The sequence below is a fragment of the Salmo trutta genome, chromosome 33, assembly GCF_901001165.1.
Source record: "Salmo trutta chromosome 33, fSalTru1.1, whole genome shotgun sequence".
Taxonomy (NCBI): Eukaryota; Metazoa; Chordata; class Actinopteri; order Salmoniformes; family Salmonidae; genus Salmo; species Salmo trutta.
Genome location: NC_042989.1, coordinates 12,586,417 through 12,595,734, shown reverse-complemented (window position 1 = coordinate 12,595,734; position 9,318 = coordinate 12,586,417).

The following is a 9,318-nucleotide window of genomic DNA, read 5'->3' as shown; positions in this document are numbered from 1 at the left end:
TCACATAGCAAAGGGTCTGAATACTTAAGTAAACAAGGGTATTTCTGTTTTATATTGTTAATACATTTGCAACAATTTCTAAAAACCTGTTTTGGCTTTGTCATTATGGGGTATTGTGTGTAGATTGGTGAGGATTTTTTTTTATTTAGTCCATTTTAGAATAAGGCTGTATCGTAACAAAATGTAGAAAAAGTCAAGGGGTCTGAATACTTTCTGAATGCACTGTACAGAGTTCAGCATCTGCATGTCCTCATTTAAGCATAAGAGTTTGTTGCATAAAAGTTATGACACACAGGAAGCTTATTTCTGTTCCACAGTAGTTTTCATTTGAAATGTCCCTCAAATTAATAGGCTTACAGTGGCTTTATGTTTGGAAATGTCAGCAGCAAATGCAGACCTCACTGAACAAACAGGAGTCATTTCCATGTTTCATCAGTCTGGAGGTGTACTTACTTCCCGTATCATAGAGCATTATTAGGTATTATCTCTCTCTGGCTTTTGAAAAGATAAATGTGATGCTGTCGCGTCTCACTGCCAGACTCTTATTACGAACAAATGCTAATGCTTTCAAATGATCTCCCAGGTCTCACAAGGTGGAAAGGCAATTGTATTAAGATATTTTTTTATAAGTGCATGTGCCATGGGTATTAAAATACAAAGCTGTGGGAAGTAGGGCTGCTGAAGCTGCTGAGGGTGCTGAGGGCTGGTGAGACTGCTGAAGGCTGCTGATGGCTGCTGGGGGTACTGATGGCTGCTGAGGGCTGCTGAAGGTGCTGAGGGCCTACTGAGGGCTGCTGAGGGTGCTGAGGCTGCTAAGGGCTGCTGAGGGTAATGATGGCTGCTGAGGGCTGCTGATGGCTGCTGAGGGTGCTGAGGTAGCTGAGGGCTGCGGAGGACTCCTAAGGGTGTTGAGAGCTGCTAAGGGCTGCTGGGGGTGCTGAGGGCTGCTGAGGCTGTTGATGGCTGTTGATGGCTGCTGAGAGGTGCTGAGGGTGCTGAGGCTGCTGAGGGCTGCTGAGGGCTGCTGAGGGTGCTGAGGGCTGCTGAGGGTGCTGATGGGTGTTGAGGGCTGCTTAGGGCTGCTGAGGCTGCTGATGGCAGCTGAGGGTGCTGAGGGCTGCTGAGGGCTGCTGATGCTGCTGAGGGTTGCTGAGGGCTCCTGAGGGTGCTGAGGGCTGCTGAGGGCTCCTGAGGGTGCTGAGGGCTGTTGAGGGCTGCTGAGGGTGCTGAAGGTGCTGAGGTTGCTGATGGCTTCTGAGGTTGCTGATGACTGCTGAGGGTGCTGAGGGCTGCTGAGTTTTGCTGAGGGTGCTGAGGGCTGCTGAGGCTGCTGAGGGTGCTGATGGCTGATGAGGGCTGCTGAGGGTACTGATGGCTGATGAGGGTGCTGGGGTGCTGAGGGCTGCTGGGGTGCTGAGGCTGCTGAGGGTTGCTGAGGGCTCCTGAGGTTTGCTGAGGGCTGCTGAGGGCTCCTGTGGGTGCTGAGGGCTGTTGAGGGCTGCTGAGGGTGCTGAAGGTGCTGAGGTTGCTGATGGCTTCTGAGGTTGCTGATGACTGCTGAGGGTGCTGAGGGCTGCTGAGTTCTGCTGAGGGTGCTGAGGGCTGCTGAGGCTGCTGAGGGTGCTGTGGCTGATGAGGGCTGCTGAGGGTGCTGATGGCTGCTGAGGGTGCTGGGGTGATGAGGGCTGCTGGGGTGATCGAGAGCTGCTGGAGGCTGTTGGGGGCTGCTGAGGGCTGCTGAGGGCCGCTGAGGGTGCTGAGGGCTGCTGAGGGTTGCTTAGGGCTGCTGAGGGTGCTGAGGGCTGCTGGGGGCTGCTGAGAGTTCTGAGGGTGCTGAGGGCTGCTGAGGGCTCCTGAGGGTGTTGAGAGCCACTGAAGATGCTGAGGATGCCAAAGGGTGCTGAGGGCTGCTGATGGCTTCTCAGGGCGCTGAGGGCTGCTGAGACTGCTGAGGGCTGCTGGAAGCTGTTGGAGGCTGCTGGAGGCTGCTGAGGGTGCTGAGGCTGCTGAGGGTTGCTGAGGGCTCCTGAGGGCTGCTGACAGGTGCTGAGGCTGCTGAGGGCTGCTGCGGGCTGCTCAGGGCTGCTGAGGCTGCTGAGGGCTGCTGAGGGTTGCTTAGGGCTGCTGAGGGTGCTGAGGGCTGCTGGGGCCTGCTGAGAGTTCTGAGGGTGCTGAGGGCTGCTGAGGGCTCCTGAGGGTGTTGAGAGCCACTGAAGATGCTGAGGATGCCAAAGGGTGCTGAGGGCTGCTGATGGCTTCTCAGGGCGCTGAGGGCTGCTGAGACTGCTGAGGGCTGCTGGAAGCTGTTGGAGGCTGCTGGAGGCTGCTGAGGGTGCTGAGGCTGCTGAGGGTTGCTGAGGGCTCCTGAGGGCTGCTGACAGGTGCTGAGGCTGCTGAGGGCTGCTGCGGGCTGCTCAGGGCTGCTGAGGCTGCTGAGGGCTGCTGAGGCTGCTGAGGGTGCTGACGGCAGCTGAGGGCTGCTGAGGGCTGCTGAGGCTGTTGAGGCTGCTGAGGGTATTGATGGCTGCTGAGGTTTGCTGAGGGCTGCTGAGGGCTCCTGTGGGCTGCTGACAGGTGCTGAGGCTGCTGAGGGCTGCTCAGGGCTGCTCAGGGCTGCTGAGGCTGCTGAGGGTGCTGACGGCAGCTGAGGGCTGCTGAGGGCTGCTGAGGGTGCTGAGGGCTGCTGAGGCTGTTGAGTCTGCTGAGGGTATTGATGGCTGCAGAGGTTTGCTGAGGGCTGCTGAGGGCTCCTGTGGGTGCTGTGGGCTGTTGAGGGCTGCTAAGGGTGCTGAGGCTGCTGATGGCTGCTGATGGCTGCTGAGGGTGCTGAGGGCTGTTGAGGGCTGCTGATGCTGCTAAGGGTGCTGAGGCTGCTGAGGGTGCTGATGGCTGCTGAGGTTGCTGATGGCTTCTGAGGTTGCTGATGACTGCTGAGGGTGCTGAGGGTGCTGAGAGCTCCTGAGGGTGTTGAGAGCTGCTGAGGATGCTGAGGTTGCCAAGGGGTGCCGAGGGCTGCTGATTGCTGCTCAGGGCGTTGAGGGCTGCTGAGGCTGCTGAGGGCGTTGATGGCTGCTGAGGGCTCCTGTGGGCTGCTGACAGGCGCTGAGGCTGCTGAGGGCTGCTGCGGGCTGTTCAGGGCTGCTGAGGCTGCTGAGGGTGCTGAGGGTGCTGACGGCAGCTGAGGGCTGCTGAGGGCTGCTGAGGGTGCTGAGGGCTGCTGAGGCTGTTGAGGCTGCTGAGGGTATTGATGGCTGCTGAGGTTTGCTGAGGGCTGCTGAGGGCTCCTGTGGGTGCTGTGGGCTGTTGAGGGCTGCTAAGGGTGCTGAGGCTGCTGATGGCTGCTGATGGCTGCTGAGGGTGCTGAGGGCTGTTGAGGGCTGCTGATGCTGCTAAGGGTGCTGAGGCTGCTGAGGGTGCTGATGGCTGCTGAGATTGCTGATGGCTTCTGAGGTTGCTGATGACTGCTGAGGGTGCTGAGGGTGCTGAGAGCTCCTGAGGGTGTTGAGAGCTGCTGAGGATGCTGAGGTTGCCAAGGGGTGCCGAGGGCTGCTGATTGCTGCTCAGGGCGCTGAGGGCTGCTGAGGCTATTGAGGCTACTGAGGGTGTTGATGGCTGCTGGAGGCTGCTGGAGGCTGCTGGATGCTGCTGAGGGTGCTGAGGGGTGCTGAGGGCTCCTGAGGGCTGCTGAGGGTGTTGAGAGCTGCTGATGATGCTGAGGGTGCCAAGGGCTGCTGATGGCTGCTCAGGGCGCAGAGGGCTGCTGAGGGTGCTGAGGGCTGCTGAGGCTGCTGATGGCTGCTGAGAGGTGCTAAGGGTATTGAGGGCTGCTGAGGGTGCTGAGGGCTGCTGAGGGTGCTCAGGGCTGCTGCGGCCTGCTGATGGGTGTTGAGGGCTGCTGAGGGCTGCTGAGGCTGCTGATGGCAGCTGAGTGCTGCTGAGGACTGCTGAGACTGCTGAGGGCTGCTGATGGCAGCTGAGGGCTGCTGAGGGTGCTGAGGGCTGCTGAGGGCTGCTGAGGGCTCCTGTGGGCTGCTGAGGCTGCTAAGTGTGCTGATGGCTGCTGAGGGCTGCTGATGGCAGCTGATGGCTGCTGAGGGTGCTGAGGGCTGCTGAGGGCTGCTGAGGGCTGCTGAGGCTGCTGAGGGTGTTGATGGCTGCTGAGGGCTGCTGATGGCAGCTGATGGCTGCTGAGGGTGCTGAGGGCTGCTGAGGCTGCTGAGGGTGTTGATGGCTGCTGAGGTTTGCTGAGGGCTCCTGAGGGCTGCTGAGGCTGCTAAGGGTGCTGAGGCTGCTGATGGCTGCTGAGGCCTGCTGATGGCAGCTGACGGCTGCTGAGGGTGCTGAGGGCTGCTGAGGCTGCTGAGGGTGTTGATGGCTGCTGAGGTTTGCTGAGGGCTCCTGTGGGTGCTGAGGCTGCTGAGGGCTGCTGAGGGCTGCTGAGGCTGCTAAGGGTGCTGAGGCTGCTGAGGGCTGTTGAGATCTGCTGATGGCTGATGAGGGAGCTTCAGGCTACTGAGGGTGGCTGAGGCTGCTGAGGGTGCTGAGGGCTGCTGAGGGTGATGAGTCTGCTGAGGATGCTGAGGGTGCCAAGGGGTGCCGAGGGCTGCTGATGGCGCTGAGGGCTGCTGAGGGTGCTGAGGGCTGCTGAGGGTGCTGAGGGCTGCTGGAGGCTGCTGAGGACTGCTGAGGGTGCTGAGGGGTGTTGAGGGCTCCTGAGGGCTCTTGAGGGTGTTGAGAGCTGCTGAGGATGCCAAGGGCTGCTGATGACTGCTCAGTGCGCAGAGGGCTGCTGAGGGTGCTGAGTGCTGCTGAGGCTGTTGATGGCTGCTGAGAGGTGCTGAGGGTTCTGAGGGCTGCTGAGGGTGCTGAGTGCTGCTGAGGCCTGCTGAAGGGTGCTGATGGGTGCTGAGGGCTGCTGAGGGCTGCTGAGGGTGCTGAGGGCTGCTGAGGATGCTGAGGGTGTTGATGGCTGCTGAGGTTTGCTGAGGGCTGCTGAGGGTGCTGAAGGTGCTGAGCTTGCTGATGGCTGCTGAGTTCTGCTGAGGGTGCTGAAGGTGTTGAGGTTGCTGAGGGCTACTGATGGCTGCTGAGGGTGCTGAGGGCTGCTGAGGGCTGCTGATGGGTGCTGAAGGTGCTGAGGGTGTTGAGGTTGCTGATGGCTGCTGAGGGCTGCTGAGAGTACTGAAGGTGTTGAGGTTGCTGAGGGCTGCTGATTGCTGCTGAGGGTGCTGAGGGCTGCTGAGGCCTGCTGATGGGTGCTGATCGGTGCTGAGGGCTGCTGAGGGTGCTGAGGCTGTTGAGGGTGTTGATGACTGCTGAGGTTTGCTGAGGGCTGCTGAGGGCTCATGTGGGTGCTGAGGGCTGCTGAGGGCTGCTGAGGGTGTTGAGATTGCTTATGGCTACTGATGGCTGCTGATGGCTGCTGAGGGTGCTGAAGGTGTTGAGGTTGCTGAGGGCTGCTGATGGCTGCTGAGGGTGCTGAGGGCTGCTGAGGCTGCTTAGGGCTGCTGAGGGTGCTGAGGGCTGCTGAGGGCTGCTGAAGGGTGCTGATGGCTGCTGAGGGCTGCTAAGCGTGCCGAGGCTGCTGAGGGCTGCTGAGGGTGCTGCAGCACTCCCTGATAATTCTAAATTGACAACAACAAAAAATTGTGAACAACACCTTTATTACTCCTTTAGGTGCGGAGAAAAATAAATCTAGAGTGCGTTTACACAGGAAGCCCAGTTGTGATCTTTTGTCGAGTTATTGGCAAAATATCTGATTGGTCAAAATATAAATAATTGGGCATAGACCAGAATTGGGCTGTGGATATTTTGTCATAAATTTCTACCCACAAAAGGCTTAAATCAGAGGACAACAGATAGAGTAAGTTCAAATGAAATTTTATTCAACATTAGTAATAGACAGGGGACGTACAGTATATATATATATATATACACATACACATACACACATACATACAGTGCATTCGGAAAATATTCAGACCCCTTTCCTTTTTCCACATTTATTTATGTTACAGCCTTATTCTTAAATAGATTACATCTACACACATTACCCCATAATGACAAAGTGAAAACAGGTTTTTAGAAATGTTTGCAAATGTATTAAAAATGTAAAACAGAAATACCTTATTTACATAAGTATTCAGACCCTTTGCTATGTGACTCGAAATTGAGCTCAAGTGCATCCTGTTTCCATCCTAGAGATGTTTATTCAACATGATTGGAGTCCATCTGTGGTAAATTCAATTGATTGGACATGATTTGGAAAGGCACACACCTGTGTGTATAAGGTCCCACAGTTGAGAGTGCATGTCAGAGCAAAAACCAAGCCATGAGGTTGAAGAAATTGTCCTTAGAGCTCAGAGACAGGATTGTGTTGAGGTACAGATCTGGGGAAATTTACCCAAAAATGTCTGCAGCATTGATGGTCCCCAAAAACACAGTAGCCTCCATCACTCTTAAATGGAAGAGGTTTGGAACCACCAAGACTCTTCCTAGTATAAGGGCACAGGGCTTGACCCAGATGCAGACACGGGAAGCAGATGGTTCAAGTCTCTGATATTTATCATAATCCAAGGTGCAGGCAAGAGAATGGTCGTGGACAGGCAAAATATCATAAAGTCAGAGTCCAGGAGGTACAGGATGGCAGGCAGGTTCGAGGTTAGGGCAGGCAGTATGGTCAAGCAGGCGGGTTCAGAGTCAAGGCAGGCAAGGGTCAAAACCGGCAGGACTAGCAAAAACAGAGAAAGGGAACAAACAGGAGCACAGCAATAACACGCTGGTTGATTTGACAAAACAAGACGAACTGGCAACAGACAAACAGGGAACACTTGAATAAGTACCCAGGGACTAATGAGGAAAACAGGTGACACCTGGAGGTGGGTGGAGACAATCACAAAGACAGGTGAAACAGATCAAGGCATGACACCTAGAGCTGGCGGCCCAGCCAAACTGAGCAATCGGGGGAGAAGGGCCACTCCACAGTAAAAGGCACATTACAGCCTGCTTGGAGTTTGCCAAAAGGCACCTAAAGGATTCTCAGATCATGAGAAACAAGATTCTCTGGTCTGATGAAACCAAGATTGAACTCTTTGGCCTGAATGCCAAGCGCCACATCTGGAGGAAACCTGGCACCATCCCTACGGCGAAGCATGGTGGTGGCAGTATCATGCTGTGGGAAGGTTTTCAGCGGCAGGGACTGGAGACTAGTCAGGATCGAGGGAAAGATGAACGGAGCAAAGTACATAGAGTTCCTTGATGAAAACCTGCTCCAGAGTGCTCAGGACCTCAGACTGGGGTGAAGGTTCACCTTCCAACAGGACAACAACTCTAAGCACACAGCCAAGACAACACAGGAGTGGCTTTGGGACAAGTCTCTGAATGTCCTCAAGTGGCCCAGCCAGAGCCTGGACTTGATCCCGATCAAACATCTCTGGAGAGACCTAAAAATAGCTGTGCAGCAACACTCCCCTTCCAACCTGATCGAGCTTGAGAGGATCTGCAGAGAAGAATGGGAGAAACTCCCCAAATACAGTGGTGCCACGCTTGTAGCGCCATACCCAAGAAGACTTGAAGCTGTAATCGCTACCAAAGGTGCTTACGCAAAGTACTGAGTAAAGGGTCTGAATAATTACGTAAATGTGATATTTAAGTTTTATTTTTTGAAATGCATTTTTTCATAAAGATATTTTTATTATACATTTTTTTCATCATTTTTAGAATAAGGCTGTAATGTCACAATGTGGGAAAAGTTATATATATATATATATATATATATATATATATATATATATATATCATTGTAACCAGCAGACTTAAGGAATACTTACCTAACTTTTTTAGTGTGTAAAAGGTAACTTTTTATGTAATACACCACTTTGAAAGTGAGAATATACAAATCTGACTGTGATTTCTGATGGCTTTTCATCATTGTTTCAATCATCAAGGTAAAAGCAAGGACCATATGGTTTTGGTTGTTGATTAAATGTGTTCCCCAAACCAATAAAAACATGTAACGCTATTTTGGGGCCAAGTCGACCCAACACAAGGGAAGCCATGACCCAAAACGTAAAAAATCTGGCAAATGCATTTTCACCATTGAACTGTAGTGTGCGCTACAGGCCGACCCGAGACTTCGCTGAAATAGCACAATATCAGGTTTTGTTGAAAGCAAAAAATTATACAAGTGTGCCAATTTTCACGATTCTATACCAAATCGAACAATGTGGTCGATTTGGGGATCTCTCCTGGACTATATTGGCAACCAGATTCCATACTGCAATCTTCAGTTCACTCCATTTTTCAATTTTAATTGGAACATAATTTTTTGAATGTGATATAATGCTTTCTTCATTGACATGTAGATATAAGTGAATGTATACTGTTGAACTTTGGCCATAGAAACAATGACCAAAAAATGACATATTTTCAACATCCGTAAAAGACCTCTTCTGTAGAAGACTTTTTATTTTATTTTTATTTCACCTTCATTTAACCAGGTAGGCCAGTTGAGAACAAGTTCTCATTTACAACTGTCACCTGGCCAAGATAAAGCAAAGCAAAGCAGTGCGACAAAAACAACAACACAGAGTTACACATGGGATAAACAAACGTACAGTCAATAACACAATAAAAAAATATACAGTGTGTGAAAATGTAGTAAGATTAGGGAGGTAAGGCAATAAATAGGCAATAGTGGCGAAATAATTACAATTTAGCATTAACACAAGAGTGATAGATGTGCAGATGATGATGTGCAAGTAGAGATACTGGGGTGCAAAAGAGCAAAAATAAATAACAATATGGGTATGAGGTAGTTGGGTGGGCTTTTTACAGATGGGCTATGTACAGGTGCAGTGATCGGTAAGCTGCTCTGACAGCTGATGCTTAAAGTTAGTGAGGGAGATATGTCTCCAGCTTCAGTGATTTTTGCAATTCGTTCCAGTCATTGGCAGCAGAGAACTGGAAGGAAAGGCGGCCAAAGTAGGAGTTGGCTTTGGGGATGACCAGTGAAATATACCTGCTGGAGCGCGTGCTATGGGTGGGTGTTGCTATGGTGACCAGTGAGCTGAGATAAGGTGGGGCTTTACCTAGCAAAGACTTATAGATGACCTGGAGCCAGCGGGTTTGGCGACGAATATGAAGCAAGGACCAGCCAACGAGAGCATACAGGTCGTAGTGGTGGGTAGTATACAGGGCTTTGGTGACAAAACGGATGGCACTGTGATAGACTACATCTAATTTGCTGAGTAGAGTATTGGAGGCTATTTTGTAAATGAAGTCAAGTCAAGGATCGGTAGGATTGTCAGTTTTATGAGG